This window comes from Ranitomeya variabilis, chromosome 3 (genome assembly GCF_051348905.1).
Source record: "Ranitomeya variabilis isolate aRanVar5 chromosome 3, aRanVar5.hap1, whole genome shotgun sequence".
In the NCBI taxonomy this organism is placed as follows: domain Eukaryota; kingdom Metazoa; phylum Chordata; class Amphibia; order Anura; family Dendrobatidae; genus Ranitomeya; species Ranitomeya variabilis.
The window spans coordinates 737,502,002-737,519,574 of NC_135234.1; the positions used below are offsets into that span (position 1 = coordinate 737,502,002).

The 17,573-nt window shown below is 43.3% G+C and overlaps 1 protein-coding gene and 1 long non-coding RNA gene across 3 annotated transcripts in view; one reads left to right on the plus strand and one right to left on the minus strand.

The window, feature by feature from the left end:
• Positions 1–17,573, plus strand: part of CNTN5 (contactin 5) — a 2,016,448-nt gene that overhangs the window by 943,042 nt on the left and 1,055,833 nt on the right. The window lies entirely within an intron of this gene.
• The window catches only part of LOC143818579 (uncharacterized), a 39,637-nt gene that overhangs the window by 18,890 nt on the left and 3,174 nt on the right, over positions 1–17,573 (minus strand). Inside the window, exon 2 of the long non-coding RNA XR_013224621.1 lies at positions 4,121–4,203. This is a non-coding gene — a long non-coding RNA (uncharacterized LOC143818579). The remainder of the gene's footprint in view (positions 1–4,120; positions 4,204–17,573) is intronic.

Genomic DNA, 17,573 nt, shown 5'->3' on the forward strand with positions numbered 1-17,573 from the left:
AGTGAACAACCCTGAGCTGCAGACAACCAGGCTACGGCTGCTCACAGACTACAGGGCGAGCTGCAGTCACACGGAGACCGTGCAGACAGCCGTAAACGGCGCTGCAAGGCCCAAAAACCCTCCTCTACTTTATCCTATGTAGTGTTTTTCCACAAATTAGCTGGAGACGGGTGGAAAGACACTAATAGGATTTTTTTAAATTAATTAGCAGCAGACTACACTACTTGAAAAAAAATTAAAATTGATTTGGCGGTATGACGCAGTGAACAACCCTGAGCTGGAGACAACCAGGCTATGGCTGCTCACAGACTACAGGGCGAGCTGCAGTCACACGGAGACCGTGCAGACAGCCGTAAACGGCGCTGCAAGGCCCAAAAACCCTCCTCTACTTTATCCTATGTAGTGTTTTTCCACAAATTAGCTGGAGACGGGTGGAAAGACACTAATAGGATTTTTTTGAATAAATTAGCAGCAGACTACACTACTTGAAAAAAAAAAAAAAAAAAAGAACAGTATGAGGCAATGAACCACCCTCCCTGAACTGAATACAACCAGCTATGGATGGCCTATGTGGCTGCACTCAGACTAGAGAGTGGGCTGCACTCACACACACACACACACAGACCCTGCAGATCGCTGTGAAAACAGCGCTACAAGGCAAAAGCAAGGTGAATAGTAGGTGAACACAGCGGTTGCTAAATTAGCCTTTGGAAAGCACAAAGAAGCAAATCGCTATCTCTAAACTGTCCCTCAGTCAGCAAACAGCGTCCTGTCACTAACTGAATTCACAGCAGAGTGATCGGAAAATGGCGCCAGCGACTTTTAAACTGCATCATGACATCATTTCAGCAGCCAATCACAGCCTTGCCAGTAGTTTCATGCCCTCCATGCTAAACAGGATGTGCCCACACTTGGAATCATTCTCATTGGCTGAATTTCTGAATTTTGAATCTTGGAACTTCCGATTCCGGTATCCGATACGCGGCAAGTATCGGAATACCGGTATCGGAATTCCGATACCGCAAGTATCGGCCGATACCCGATACTTGCGGTATCGGAATGCTCAACACTAGCCGGCACTGTATTATGCAGCAGATTTTATGCTTGCAAATTGGCACAGGAAATCCACACCATATATTCACTGTGTGCATTTACTCCTAGGATATGGTCACGCTGGGTGGAATTGCAGGGAAACTGCAGCAAAAAACTTGAAACCAATAGTTTTTGGAGCTGGGATAAGTTGTTATCCGCCATGCTCGGGTGCTGACCGAGTGTCTTCGGCGTACTTGAAAAATTTGTTCGAGTCCCCGCGGCTGCATGTCTCGCGGCAGGAATTGCTTAACAAACATGCAATCCTGGTGTGTTGCGACTGTTGAACAGCCGCGAGACATGCAGCCGCGAGGGTCGAGCATATTTTTCGAGCATGCTGAAGACACTCGGTTAGCACACGAACATGGCGGACAACACCTTATCCCAGCACATTCGCTCATCACTAGACTCCAGTATAATTAAAGGCGTATTCCAATCTGAGTCATTTATGGCATATGAACAAAATAGACTATGAAGGTTCGACATGTGAGGATCCCATTTATCATCTGCATTTAGGACCTGCATTTATCATCAGAACTGAGCCTGTGAGTTGTCAGGAATGGACAGATGGATGCACGTGTGCAGCTTTCTCCATGTGCTATCATGGAAGCTCGGAAAATTGTTGAGCGCATTTTTCTGACAATTTCTGGAGCTTCCATAGAAGTGAATGGGAAAAGGTGCATATGGCCTGCCATCTCTCCATCCTGACTGTACACTAAGAAGCCCCATTCCTGAGATTGATGCTGGTCCCAGCAATCGGACGTGTATAGCATAATCTGCCAAAATGCCTTAAAGAGAATCTCTTGGCAGGTTTATCTATGTAATCTGAGAGCAGCATTATGTAAGAATAGAAACCCTGATTACAGCAATGTGTCACTTACTAGACTGTGACCTGTTGTTTCAATAGAATCAGTGTTTTATCAGCAGGAGAATATCACTACAGGACTAGCTGTCTCCTTCTTCCTTGTCTAACCCCACCCCCATCACCAATTAGCAGCTTTCTATCAATATACAGTGTATACACATAGCAGCCAATCAGTGGTGTGGGCGGGTTTATACCCAACTCAGCATTTGAGCACTGCTGAGTAGTGTTGAGCGATACCTTCCGATATTCAAAAGTATCGGTATCGGATTGGGTCGGCCGATATCCAAAAAATATCGGATATCGCCGATACCAATGCAAGTCAATGGGACACAAATATTGGAAGCGATCCTGGATGGTTCCCAGGGTCTGAAGGAGAGGAGACTCTCCTTCAGGCCCTGGGATCCATATTCATGTAAAAAATAACGAATAAAAATACAAAATATGGATATACTCACCCCTCCGGCGGACCCTGGCTCTCAGCGGTGCAACCGGCAGCCTTTGTTCCTAAGAATGCAGTGAGTGTAGGACCTGCGATGACGTCAAGGTCTTGTGATTGGTCGCGTGACCGCTCATGTGACTGCAACGTCATCAAAGGTCCTTTACTCACTGCATTCTTAGGAACGGAGGCTGCCGGTTGCACCGCTGAGAGCCAGGGTCTGTCGGACGGGGTGAGTATATCCATATTTTTTATTTTTATTCTTTATTTTTTACATGAATATGGATCCCAGGGCCTGAAGGGAAGTCTCCTCTCCTCCAGACGCTGGGAACCATACGCACCGCACACGCCGAAGATGACTGGGAAGTTATAGGAACTTCCGATTCCGATTTCCGATATCACAACAATATAGGAACTCAGTATCGGAATTTCTGATACAGCGAATATCGTCCGATACCCGATATTTGCAGTATCGGAATGCTCAACACTTTTATGATTTATGATTTAAAAAAATCACAGCATGCAGACCAGCAAGTGAAACATCACTGGAATCAGTGTATTGGTGCCTACATTATGCTGCTCTCAGATAATGGATCAAAAATGTATAGCAGGAGACTATAAATGTAAACTTAACAAGTAACATGGCAAAAACGCAAATGATTAACATGAAAAAGAAGGGTAAAAATCCAAAGACTACATAGAACCCATTAAAACAAGATTTATTGGACAATTTTAAAGTTACAAAATTAAACAAATCTGCACAGAAAACCAAAAAGTAATATATATATATATATATATATATATATATATATATATATATATATATATATATATATATATATATATATATATAGATATAGATATAAATCATCACAAGATGGCAGTGTGGAAAAACAAGTTGCTTACCAATGACTCTCTGCAGTGGCGGACACTGACAGCTTTGGGCCCCTGTGCAAGAAATGTGTCTGGGCCCCCCTTCCTGCCCAGCATCATACCTCCCAAGTTTTGAAGAAGGGAAAGAGGGGGAAAAGTGTGCGTCGCGCAACGCGCGCCGCGGCAAATTTTAGGCCACGCCTCTGGCCACACCCATTCATAACTAGTCACACCCATATCCACGTCCCAACCACATCCATTTAGCACTGCTGATCACACTGTTTTATAAAGAATAATTATAAACAAAAAAATATGGCCACAGTGCTCCATACTGTATATTGGCTGCACATGATGCTCCATACTGTATAATGACCGCACATGATGATTCATACTGTATATTGACCGCACATGATGCTCCATACTGTATAATGACCGCACATGATGCCCCATACTGTATAATGGCCACACATGATGCTCCATACTGTATAATGACCACACATGATGCTCCATACTGTATAATGACCGCACATGATGTTCCATGCTGTATAATGACCGCACATGATGCTCCATACTGTATAATGACCGCACATGATGCTCCATACTGTATAATGGCCACACATGATGCTCCTTACTGTATAATGACCACACATGATGCTCCATACTGTATAATGACCGCATATGATGCTCCATACTGTATAATGACCGCACATGATGCTCCATACTGTATAATGACCACACATGATGCTCCATACTGTATAATGACCGCACATGATGCTCCATAGTGTTTAAAAGTTTAAAATGGGGCCCCAAATGCTAGCATATTGCACATCATACAGAAGCATTTCGGTTGTATTTACCTGCGCTGATCTCAGGCCGCTAAACGAGTGTGATCGACAATACTGAAGTCATGGACGCTTGTTTCCCTGCCTCTTTCCACCATCTGAGAAAGAATGAAGGGGACAGAACAATCACTATTAGATCACTACAGATCACCATACAGCATCATGTTATCAGCAGCATATCTACAGTTTACACCGGTGATGTGCTGCTGAGAACAAGGATTTTTATTCCAGCATAAACAATCCAATCACCCAATGAATATGCAGCATTTTGCTTGTTTAGTATAATACACCCCATAGTCCTCCATATAGTATTATACACTTCCCATAGTCCTCCATATAGTATACAGCACTGACCACAGTAGTGTACAGCACAGGCCACAGTAGTGTACAGCACAGGCCACAGTAGTGTACAGCACAGGCCACAGTAGTGTACAGCACAGGCCACAGTAGTGTACAGCACAGGCCACAGTAGTGTACAGCAGAGACCACAGTAACAGCACAGGGCTCAGTAGTATACAGCACTGCCCACAGTAGTATACAGCAGAGCCCACAGTAGTATACAGCAGAGCCCACAGTAACAGCAGAGGGCTCAGTAGTATACAGCACTGCCCACAGTAGTATAAAGCAGAGCCCACAGTAACAGCACAGGGCTCAGTAGTATACAGCAGAACCCACAATAGTATACAGCATGCTCATTCCCCCTTCCCTCCCCTCTCCTCCCCTCCTGAGAATGGCCCCACAGTCCAGTAAAAAAAAAAAAACACAAGCTCCTCACCTCTCCCCGAGCCCGCGCTGCTTCCTTCCTGCTCCTGTGTCAGTGGCTGCCGCTGCTCTGCCTGGGACACAGTGAGTGCGCGCGCTGTGCCAGAGGCAGAGCGGGGAATGATGGGAGAGGGGGCGTCGTCAGGTGACGCTCTCTCCTCCATCATTGCATTGAACTGTACCGGCAGACGCCGGTATAGTTCAATGCGGCGGGGGAGTCGGCGCTGGCGGCAGGCGGGCCCCCCTGAATCATAGGGGCCCCATAGCGGCTGCGTGACTTGCCGCTAGCTGGGGGCCCCTGGGGGAGTGGGGGCCCCAGGCAGCTGCCAGGTCTGCCTTCCCCTAACGCCGGCCCTGCCTGCAAGGGCCCCCCTCCACCTCCGGGCCCCGGTGCAGCTGCACCGGTTGAACCGGCGGTAGGTCCGCCCCTGACTCTCTGTGTAGGACCATGTGCCAAATAACTCTGACGCGCGTTTCGGGTGGGTTTCCTTTGGGGCTTTATTTTGCATGTGGTCTTACACAGAGAGTCATGAGAAAATAACTTAGCTTTCTATACTGACATCTTGTGACAATATATGTATTACTTTTTATGTATACCAAGTGCTGCCCCTCCCTTCACAGTGTGCCTAGACCTCATATCTATTTTGCTCCTGAGTCTTCACTTCTGATTTTTATTATTTCATTTGTATGTTTTATGCCACTAATTGTCAATATTGAATAAAATCCATTTTATTACTAATGGATTTATGACTCCATGTTGACTATAGGACTTATGCTTTGCGATAAGGTAGGAAATCCTGGTGACACCTTCCCTTTATATGTCCCAGAGGTGACTACTTATTAAACAGCAGTTCGTGGCTCAGGGATCTATTTCAAATTTTACATTAAAGGTTTTTTTCAGTTTTCAGAAAACCTTTGATCCTCGGCTGTAGTTTGTTTTAAGATAACAATACTGTATGTTCTTTCGGCTATCATCACACTTTGCTTGTTTGCTGTTTTTTTTTTCTGAAGCAAAAATCTGATCTCCTGGCAATAAAAAAAAGCTGCAGACACAAAGAAGGTTTTCCAGGCATTATTGCTGCTTTTCTTTGTGTGTTTTTGCTACGTTTTTCATGATCCCAAAGTTCAGCTTGGCTTCTGGAGCGCCCGCCAGGGCCGTGGGGTACTCGGTACCGGGTCCGGTGGTACTTAAAGGGGATGTTATCACAGCAGCAGTGACCCGGTCTGTGGCCCTGGGCCTCCAATTAAAGGGGATCCCTTATTGCTTCAAGGCATGGCATCACCCTCCCCGGGAGGCAGGCAATTCCTGGGGTGCCACACTTCCACCATACAAGTATGAACTATGCAAAGTGTTAGGCCACCATATGTGAAATCATAAAACATAAAAAAAAAAAATGGGCAAATTGATCAAGATATTTAGTGAAAAAAGATTTTTTCTGTCTGAAAAAATAGTGACTATTTTGATCAAAAAAGTTTTTGAGTTCACGAAAAGCCAGGGGTCAAAGGTTTTCCAAAAATTGAATTCCCCTTTGAGGGCTCAGAAGCCCATAGGTTCAAATTAAAGACTAACAGGAGCTCTATGCATGGCTATGCAGTAGCCGTGCACGCCAACAATAAACCATATAAGTAATGATTGTTCTGCCTAAGACTTGATCCCAAGCACAGATACATTACCCATATAACAACTAGGATTTTTTTTTTTACTTTTTAATTTGTTGGCTCATGTATTCCAGCTAGTTAAATGAAAATTTACAACCCTCCGCTGTCCAGAATAAAAAAACTAGTCTGCAATCAACTCCCGTTAATGAAATTGAAGCCACGCACAATTAGGAGACGCTGAAAGCCCCCGCGTGTATTTTGAAATTTATAATGAAGGGAAATGTAAAAGAATGCACGCGCCGATCTTACACATCACCATCTATGTCACAAGCGCCCGAAAATATTTACATATTGGAGGCTTCAACTCAATCACTCCGAAGGAACATACTCATTAGTGTCATCAAGAGAAATCTCCACTCTGACTGATGAGAAGGAAGAAAGGAAAAGCTGATATACTTATGTACTGTGCAGTTCCTAAATTCCTAAATAATCTGTGTTCCGTGATGGATGGATATACAGAAAAATCGATATATCATGATAGATGCATAAAATGTAGCAAACGTGTTGCCGTACATGTCAAGTCAAAGTCTGTTACATCTATAGTGATAGGTAGATAGATAGATAGATAGATAGATAGATAGATAGATAGATAGATAGATAGATAGATAGATAGATAGATAGATACTGTAAATATTAAGTATTGAAGGTCTCAGAAAACAGAGCTCAAGTTGTCATGGTTGATGGGCTCTCATGAGTACCTTCATCTTATAAATACAGTTATATGAAAAAGTTTGGGCACCCCTATTAATCTTAAGCTTAATGTTTTATAAAAATTGTTTTTTTTGCAACAGCTATTTCAGTTTCATATATCTAATAACTGTTGGACACAGTAATGTTTCTGCCTTGAAATGAGGTTTATTGTACTAACAGAAAATGTGCAATCTGCATTCAAACAAAATTTGACAGGTGCATAAGTATGGGCACCTCACCAGAAAAGTGACATTAATATTTAGTAGATCCTCCTTTTGCAAAAATAACAGCCTCTAGTCGCTTCCTGTAGCTTTTAATGAGTTCCTGGATCCTGGATGAAGGTATTTTTGACCATTCCTCTTTACAAAACAATTCCAGTTCAGTTAAGTTTGATGGTCTCCGAGCATGGACAGCCCTCTTCAAATGATCCCACAGATGGTCAATGATATTCAGGTCTGGGGACTGGGATGGCCATTCCAGAACAGTGTAATTGTTCCTCTACATGAATGCCTGAGTAGATTTGGAGCAGTGTTTTGGATCATTGTCTTGCTGAAAGATCCATCCCCTGCGTAACTTCAACTTTGTCATTGATTCATGAACATTATTGTCAAGAATCTGCTGATACTGAGAGGAATCCATGCGTCCCTCAACTTTAACAAGATTCCCGGTGCCGGCATTGGCCACACAGCCCCAAAGCATGATGGAACCTCTACCAAATTTTACTGTGGGTAGCAAGTGTTTTTCTTGGAATGTTGTGTTTTTTTGCCACCATGCATAACGCCTTTTTGTATGACCAAACAACTCAATCTTGGTTTCATCAGTCCACAGGACCTTCTTCCAAAAAGAAATTGGCTTCTCCAAATGTGCTTTTGCATACCTCAGCCGACTCTGTTTGTGGCGTGTTTGCAGAAATGGCTTCTTTCGCATAACTCTCCCACACAGCTTCTCCTTGTGCAAAGTGCATTGTATAGTTGACTGATGCACAGTGACACCATCTGCAGCAAGTTGATGCTGCAGCTCTCTGGAGATGGTCTGAGGATTGTCCTTGACTGATCTCACCATTCTCCTTCTCTGCCTTTCTGATGTTTTTCTTGACCTGCCACTTCTGGCCTTAACAAGAACTGTACCTGTGTTCTTCCATTTCCTTACTATGTTCCTCACAGTGGAAATTGACAGGTTAAATCTCGGAGACAGCTTTTTGTATCCTTCCCCTGAACAACTATGTTGAATAATCTTTGTTTTCAGATCATTTGACAGTTGTTTTGAGGAGCCCATGATGCCACTCTTCAGAGGAGATTCAAACAGGAGAACAACTTGCAAGTGGCCACTTTAAGTAGCTTTTCTCATGATTGCACACACCTAGCTATGAAGTTCAAAGCTCAATGAGGTTACAAAACCAAAAAAAGTGCTTTAGTAAGTCAGTAAAAAGTAGGTAGGAGTATTTAAAACAAGAAAATGATTAGGGTGCCCATACTTATGCACCTGTCAAATTTTGTTTGAATGCAGATTGCACATTTTCTGTTAGTACAATAAACCTCATTTCAAGGCAGAAACATTACTGTGTCCAACAGTTATTAGATATATGAAACTGAAATAGCTGTTGCAAAAAAACAACCATATGGGAACCATATTAATGTGTAAAATAAAGAATTAAAATAAAAAATATTGATATACTCACCTCTCCGACGCAGCCTGGACATCACCGCTGGTAACAATAAATAAATAATAATAATAAATAAATAATAACCGGCAGCCTGCTTTGTTTAAAATGAGCGCGTTCAGTACCTTCCATGACGTCACGGCTTCTGATTGGTCGCATGCCGCTCATGTGACCGCCACGCGACCAATCAGAAGCCGTGACGTCATTCTCAGGTCCTAAATTCCTAGAAGGGAATTTAGGACCTGAGGGATGACGTCGCTGCTTGTGATTGGTCGCGTGGCGGTCACATGAGCGGCACGCGACCAATCAGAAGCCGTGACGTCATGGAAGGTACTGAACGCGCTCATTTTAAACAAAGCAGGCTGCCGGTTACCAGCGGTGATGTCCAGGCTGCGTCGGAGAGGTGAGTATATCAATATTTTTTATTTTAATTCTTTATTTTACACATTAATATGGTCCCGATACCGATTCCCGATACAACAAAAGTATCGGATTTCGGTATCGGAATTCCGATACGGCAAGTATCGGCCGATACCCAATACTTTCGGTATCGGAATGCTCAACACTACTCTGGACAAAACATGTCACTCTGGGCTAAACCTACAACTTATGGGCAGGTAGAGTTGATTACCGCCACCTGCAAGGTCAATGGGAGGAGTGCAAGATCAGTCTGGATGCTGCCACATCATATAAATAGAGGAAAAACACAATCAGTACTCCCAATGTGAACACATGCAAGCTGCAAACTACATCACATAGATAAAAAGGAAAAGTAGATAGATAGATAGATAGATAGATAGATAGATAGATAGATAGATAGATCAGAAATAAATATGAGATAGATGCCAAAATTATATTTTTATTGATTCACAACAAACTTTCAAAAAATGACTTACGGTACTTGAATCCCTTATTGTGCAAGGTAAGTTATGCTTCATGTAAAAATGTAACTGTAGAGTATGATAGATTTAGCCATTTTAATTTATTATTCTTTACATTTCCTTCTTACAGTTGATGCATCAGAGTGGTCCACGGGTGGGGATTCATTTTCCTGAGGGTCCACATGACGGACCGTGACTGTTGTGGAGGCCGCACCAATAGGCTGAAATTAATTCTGCGCAATATTAGCATTAACATAATATAATTATTTTATATTAATTGTATCACTGTATATTGAGTAGCATTAAGTATGCTGACATACCCCTATATACTGTATGAGCCCACACACAGCTTTACTGTATACAGTATAAGCCCCCACACAGCACCCTATATACCTTATAAGTGCCCACATAGCCCTTTTATATACAGTATGAGCACCCACTTAGCCTCCTATGTATAGTATGGACTCCATATTGTCCCCTATATACAGTATAGGTCCCTGAGCCATGAGGATTGACAATATACAGTGTGAGCCCCACACAGCCCCCTTATATATAGTATGAGCCCCCACATAGCCTCCTATATACAGCATAAGCCCCCATGTTGCCTCCAATAAACATACAGATATCCCATGCACATGAAAAAAACCCCACAAGAAGAACACATACTCACCTCGCTCCCATTCCCCTGGCGCTCTACCACTGCTCTCCGGCGCACTGACACTTCGCAGTTCTCAGGTAAAATGATGAAATTACGATATCGTGTCTGCTGTCACATGCTGATTGGTGGAAGATGGAGCTGGTGGCCCTGTCCTCCACCAATGTGTTCACCGGTGTCTGCATCCTGGTGACAGCGGTGACAGCAGGCAGCAGTGGACGGGCAGCAGACGAGGGCATGGTGCGGCCCGTGGGCCAGAATGTGGACGGGCAGCAGACGAGGGCATGGTGCGGCCCGTGGGCCAGACTGTGGACGGGCAGCAGACGAGGGCATGGTGCGGCCCGTGGGCCAGAATGTGGACAGGCAGCAGACGAGGGCATGGTGCGGCTCCGGGGGCCAGACTGGAGCAGCCAGAGGGCCGGATGTGGCAGTTTGCCCAGGTCTAAAGTGGCCCGTAGATATGTTGAATTTATGAGAAGCCCCCTAAAATCTAAATACAATTGAACGCCACAGATCCTTCTATGGGATGAATTGTCAGGATTCCATGCTGTCTGGAAATTCTACATCTGCTCACTTTTGCATTGCCTTTTTGGCACTTGTGTCATTACCATGAAACATTTACAGCTCTATCCATTATGCATATCTCCCATCCCCATGCTCCAGTCACCACTTCTCATTTTTCTCATCAGATTAGTCAATTTTTCTTTTTAATTTATGAGATATTCCGTATACAAGGTCCCCAGTGATCACACATACAGATTAACTCAAATAACAAGGTCTCTTTTGCAGTAATTTAAATAATCAGATGTTTAATATTTGATGTTAGATGATATTGTACATATTATATATCATTATAGTCATGTTATACAGATTTATATAGCTGCATGTGATTACTATGTGGAGGAAAGGGGACGAGAGGAGATACATCTGAAATTACCATCCTGTAATGGGTCTGAATGGAAAGTCTCATCAAGCCTACCCTTGTAAACTAAAGCTAGCCCAGAAATCAGCTAATTAGGTCAGAAACCATCAGAGATCAGGAAACTGAACAGCAAAAAGGGGTAATAACAGCAGTAGGACAGGATTGGGCTGTTATTGCAGTTGACACTGACCTGTGCTAAAGTGTGAGTCTGAATAGCTGAACATGAATAATAGCTGCTGTACATCTGTGAATTCATGATATTGTTAATGAAATGTAGCTCCCCATATAAATCCCCACATAAGGACACTGCTACCACCATGCTTTACTGTAGGCACCATGTATTTTTATAAATTTATTTTTCTAAATACGTGGTGTCTACAGTGAAACTTGGTGGTGTTGGGGAACTACATTTCATTGATGGACAAAAGAAACTGGAAAGACAATAAGTGCAATAGGGTCTTATCGGAGAAAAAACAAAGACAAAGGGAGGGCAGTTATGTTCTCCTGGTTGGGTTGTGAAGTCATAACTACTGTAAAAACTTAGAGGAAGCCCTCCGCAAATCCACTGTGTGAAGAAATATGTGAAGCTGGAAAAGAGTGGGTTACAATCTTTGCTGCCAATGGACCAGTGATGAGCAGGAAATGAGATAAGTAGAATTGTGGTTCATTTGTCAACATGTTTCAAAGTGAAACACTTCTTCATCAGGACACACCATAATGTGTCAATGTGATGAAGAAGTGTTTCACTTGGAAATGCATTGACAAATAAACCTGTTAAGGACTGTCCTGAGTTAGAGTAGTTATACTGCAACCACTATGGGTAGCACCGGCAGATAGCGTAGTCAGGATACAGCCAGAGGTTGGTACATAGGGCAGCAGTGTAGGTGGGAGTATAAGCAGGTAAAGTAGTCAGGATATAGCCAGAGGTCGGTACACGGAGCAGCAGTATAGTTGAGAGGATAAGCAGGTAACATAGTCAGGATATAGCCAGAGATTGGTACACGGAGCAGCAGTATAGTTGAAAGGATAAGCAGGTAACATAGTCAGGATATAGCCAGAGATCGGTACACGGAGCAGCAGTATAGTTGAAAGGATAAGCAGGTAACATAGTCAGGATATAGCCAGAGGTCGGTACACGGAGCAGCAGTATAGTTGAAATGATAAGCAGGTAACATAGTCAGGATATAGCCAGAGGTCGGTACACGGAGCAGCAGTATAGTTGAAAGGATAAGCAGGTAACATAGTCAGGATATAGCCAGAGGTCGATACACGGAGCAGCAGTATAGTTGAAAGGATAAGCAGGTAACATAGTCAGGATATAGCCAGAGGTCGGTACACGGAGCAGCAGTAAGATTTTGAGGAAAAGCAGCAGGTGGGAATAATCAAGACTAAAGGCTTGTAGCTCAATAATCTCGCAAAGAAGGAAGTGCAGAGCCAGGTTTAAGTAGAGTGCTCAATCAGGAGATCACAGGGTGAGCTAATCAGGAACTTGGCTTGGAGACATCAGGAACTCAGGTTGGAGACATCAGGAACAACACAGGTACAAGTATCTGATTTAGGAAGGAACTGTCCAGCAAGCCGAATAGCTCAGAGGGAAGAGCTGCCGCCTGGTGAACAAGAGCTGCTGGGTTTGAATCCTTACAAAACCACAATTCTACTTATCTCGTTTCCTGCTCATCACTGGTCCATTGGCAGCACAGATTTTAACCCACTCTTCTCCAGCTTCACATATCTCATTGCTGTTGTCATAAATTCACAGATGTACTGCTCTATATTGAAAGCCATCACTCCCTGCCCTTGGTAAACGTGCACTTTTCTAAGATGACAATGATCCAAACACACATCTGTCACATTTATGAATAAGAATAGGGTGAAAGTGATTCAGTGGCCAAGTCTGAACCCTACAGAACACCTATGGGGAATTCTGAAGAGACAAGTTGTCATCACTCGCCATCCAGCATCCAGGCTCTAAAAGACGTCATTCTTGAAGAATGGAAAAAGACAGATGCTTCAATATTTCACCAAATTCTTGATTCCCTGCCCAGAAGACTTGGTTCTGTCCTTAAAAATCATGGAGATCATACAAAATGCTAGACGTAGTAGTTTTTTGATGTGGGGTGTACTCATTTTTGCATCAACTAATTTGAATAATACTGAAGATTTTTTTAATTAAAGATATATTATTATGGGTTGAAAAAAATCTTCTATGAAACTCAGTGTTGTCAAAACCTTGGAAATTGTTCTTGTGTTGAGTGAGATATTGATTAAAATCTTACTTTTAATGCGGGTGTACTCATTTATGCTGCACACTGAAGGGCCATTATGCCCCGTTCTTGTGACCGTGTCAGTCCCAGCAATCACGAGCTATCATCTGGCTAGATGCTGGCTATTTAGGACACAGGATTTGTAAAGGTATGGTACTTAGTAGGAACTAGTTGTATAGATTTATATAAAATTCACACTTCATCAAGTTCATGTGATGAGAGCAGATTTGGAGGTAATGGATTTTATTTTCTGCGCAATGTCAAACGAGATCATACACACCGATGCGTGTTCTTCAACACCCCGGACAGATGTAATGTACATCTAATGCATCTGCTGCACGGATCTCACAATGCTCATAATTAATATATTTTTTATCCTAACATGTTCATTGGCATAAGGTGAGGAAATTTCTTTAGGTTCTGTCTGCTGATAACAAGTTTTGAGGAATGTTGAATTTTTTTATTATTTTTAGATAATATTATATAGGAAGCATACAATTTATTTGTTTTACTCGCTTGTTTAGCGTCATCAAGTTCCATAGCGCTTTACAGACATCATCATCACTGTATCCATCGGGGCTCACAATCTATATCAGTGGAGTGTGGGAAGAAATCAGAGAATCTGGAGGGAACCCATGCAAACACAGGGAAATGGGTCACTTGTAGGGATGAGTAGACATGTGGAAGTTGAGGTTCTGGTTCTCAACTCAAACTTTCTTCCAAGGTTTGGTTTGGCTACCAGATCTGTATCTGAATTTGAACCAGAACCTGACCCCCAATGAAAACAATGGGGACCCAAACTATTGATGTGGAAATTATTCTCTTTCTCTCCTCCCGGATTTCCCCCGGAACTCTGAACATTGCAACGCGCTTCCTGGAGAAGTTCATGCTCAGCGATTAGCATCGGACAGTAACTGTCCGGTACCAACCCCAAACTTTTAAGCTCAGGTTCGCTCACCTCTAGTGCTTTTCTTAAAAATAAAAAAGGTAAATATTGACAAATATCCTAAAAATGAGTCTTTGTAGCACTGGAAAATGATTGAATGGATTAAATCAAAAGAGAATTTCTAAAAAATATGACATCCTGATATGTCCTTGGTCCTCGAGAGAAAATCTCTTTGATGGCTTTGATCTCAGACCAACATTGTCATCCAGAATAATTGGCCTCTATGCAGTGTTTCAATATATTAAGTAATTCCCAATATATATTTATTTCCGCTTTGAGTTTCCTACTAATGAAAATATTCCAACTGAAAAATTAATTGTAATTGGAATAGTTTTTATTTTTTTATCCTTTTTTATCCTGTCCTTTACTCACCTTCCCAGGGCCAAAAAATAAGCAACAGCTGAGCTCTATGAGATGGTGCCTAAGAGTCTTTATCTTTGATTAAAATGTTTTTTCGTCAATAAAATATTGAAGGTTAAAACCTGTTAAAACCAAACAACTAAGCTTTCCTCACCCATCCCAGGTCCAGTATGAAATCTCTGCCACTGTTCCCAGGGTATGTTATCGTCTGCAGGCTGGTGGCACGTCAACATCTCAGCAGGCAATTACCAAGCTCAGCGGCTGTCTACCCAGAGAGCAGACACATTGAGCTCCCAGATTGGCTGCAGCGCTGTTGATGTGAAAATAACAGACACTGGGAGCAATGTTGGGGACTCAGTGTTGGACCTGGCGAGGGGGACTAAAGGATAGTTGTTTGTTTTAACCAGAGTTTTCTGAAAATGGAAAAACCCTTTAATATTTTATAGTGAGAAAGACTCATGGGCATCATCTTGTAGATATCAGCTGCTACTTATTTTTTGGCCACCAGCAACAAAAAGACTGATTTACTGTAGAACAGTAAAACATTTGACTATGTCATAAACTGCATGCATCACTGTCCAGAACTTTAGGATTTTACCTATCTTTAGACTTTATATACTTACATTATGTTTAGACATATCTGCTGACTACTATCCCACTATTTTACTACAAAGGAGTTGTCGTCTTTGGACATTTTTCCAAAGAACTAATCACCTGCTGTCCCACTGCTGAGAAATCCTGCAAGTATTCAATTCCCCTGCAGTGCCCCCGCAGGAGAGACAGAGTATTACAATTTACAGGATGTGAGGTCCTCCAGAGTGAGAAACACACAACGGATATCAAACACTAGACAACCCCTTCAAACACTGCAGGGATCATCTATCAAAGTGTTCTTCGCCTACAGAGGTTTTCACAGTTATTCGTATTCCGATGAAAATCCTTCTTGTTTCAGTGTCTGAATAAATATTGGAGAAGTGACTAAATGAGTGGAGATGTGTGCCGTGTATGTCATCTTGTATCACATTTAGAACATTAATTTAATCTGTATGTATAACTCCACCATGTCACATCTTACCCCGGACCTAAAGGAAGGACGGAGCTCATGAATATTCTATACTAATTGTTTTGTTACAAAGAGATGAAGGATGAATGATAATCCATGATTCAAGCCCTCTCACAATCATAACTGAAGCATCAGCACATTGTGGTGTGTACCTAATGTGTCTGCGGAAATGTAATATTTGTACTCAGTGTAGCTCCATATTCATTATGCATTTCATATATATATATATACTGTATATACTGTATAGTATGAGCAGAATCAAGTTCGCCAAACTGTGAAGAATTTACCAGGAGTCAATAAATAAAAATCATAATAAACATAAGATCTAAAAAAATCAAGAAACCCTAACTTTACAGATAACTGCCCGCCGCCATCCGGTCCTCCAAGTCTCTTCTTTTCACCATCACCCATTGCATCTTCAGCCTCTTCACTTTAGGTTGGGATTTCTGGGTGCGACCAAGACCAAGCTGGTTTAATACTTTTTTGTGTGTCTGTTGCCATTGACACTAGCTCTGGAGGACCTCTCCTGGCCATCGACACTAGCTCTGGAGGACCTCTCCTGGCCATCGACACTAGCTCTGGAGGACCTCTCTTGGGCATCTACACTAGCTCTGGAGGACCTCTCTTGGCCATCAACACTAGCTCTGGAGGACCTCTCTTGGCCATCGACACTAGCTCTGGAGGACCTCTCTTGGCCATCGACACTAGCTCTGAGGACCTCTCTTGGCCATCGACACTAGCTCTGGAGGACCTCTCTTGGCCATCGACACTAGCTCTGGAGGACCTCTCTAGGACATTGACACTAGCTCTGGAGGAACTCTCTTGGCCATCGACACTAGGTCTGGAGGACCTCTCTTGGCCATCGACACTAGCTCTGGAGGACCTCTCTTGGCCATCGACACTAGCTCTGGAGGACCTCTCTTGGCCATCGACACTAGCTCTGGAGGACCTTTCTTGGCCATCGACACTAGCTCTGGAGGACCTCTCTTAGCCATCGACACTAGCTCTGGAGGATCTCTTTTGGCCATCGACACTAGCTCTGGAGGACCTCTTTTGGCCATCGACACTAGCTCTGGAGGACCTCTCTTGGCCAACGACACTAGCTCTGGAGGACCTCTCCTGGCCATCGACACTAGCTCTGGAGGACCTCTCTTGGCCATCGACACTAGCTCTGGAGGATCTCTTGGACATTGACACTTGCTCTGGAGGACCTCTCCTGACCATCGACACTAGCTCTGGAGGACCTCTGTTGGCCATCGACACTAGCTCTGGAGGACCTCTCTTGGCCATCGACACTGGCTCTGGAGGACCTCTCCTGGCCATCGACACTAGCTCTGGAGGACCTCTCTTGGACATCTACACTAGCTCTGGAGGACCTCTCTTGGCCATCGACACTAGCTCTGGAGGACCTCTCTTGGCTATCGACACTAGCTCTGGGGGACCTCTCTTGGCCATCGACACTAGCTCTGGAGGACCTCTCTTGGCCATCGACACTAGCTCTGGAGGACCTCTCCTGGCCATCGACACTAGCTCTGGAGGACCTCTCCTGTCCATCAACACTAGCTCTAGAGGACCTCTCTTGGCCATCGACACTAGCTCTGGAGGA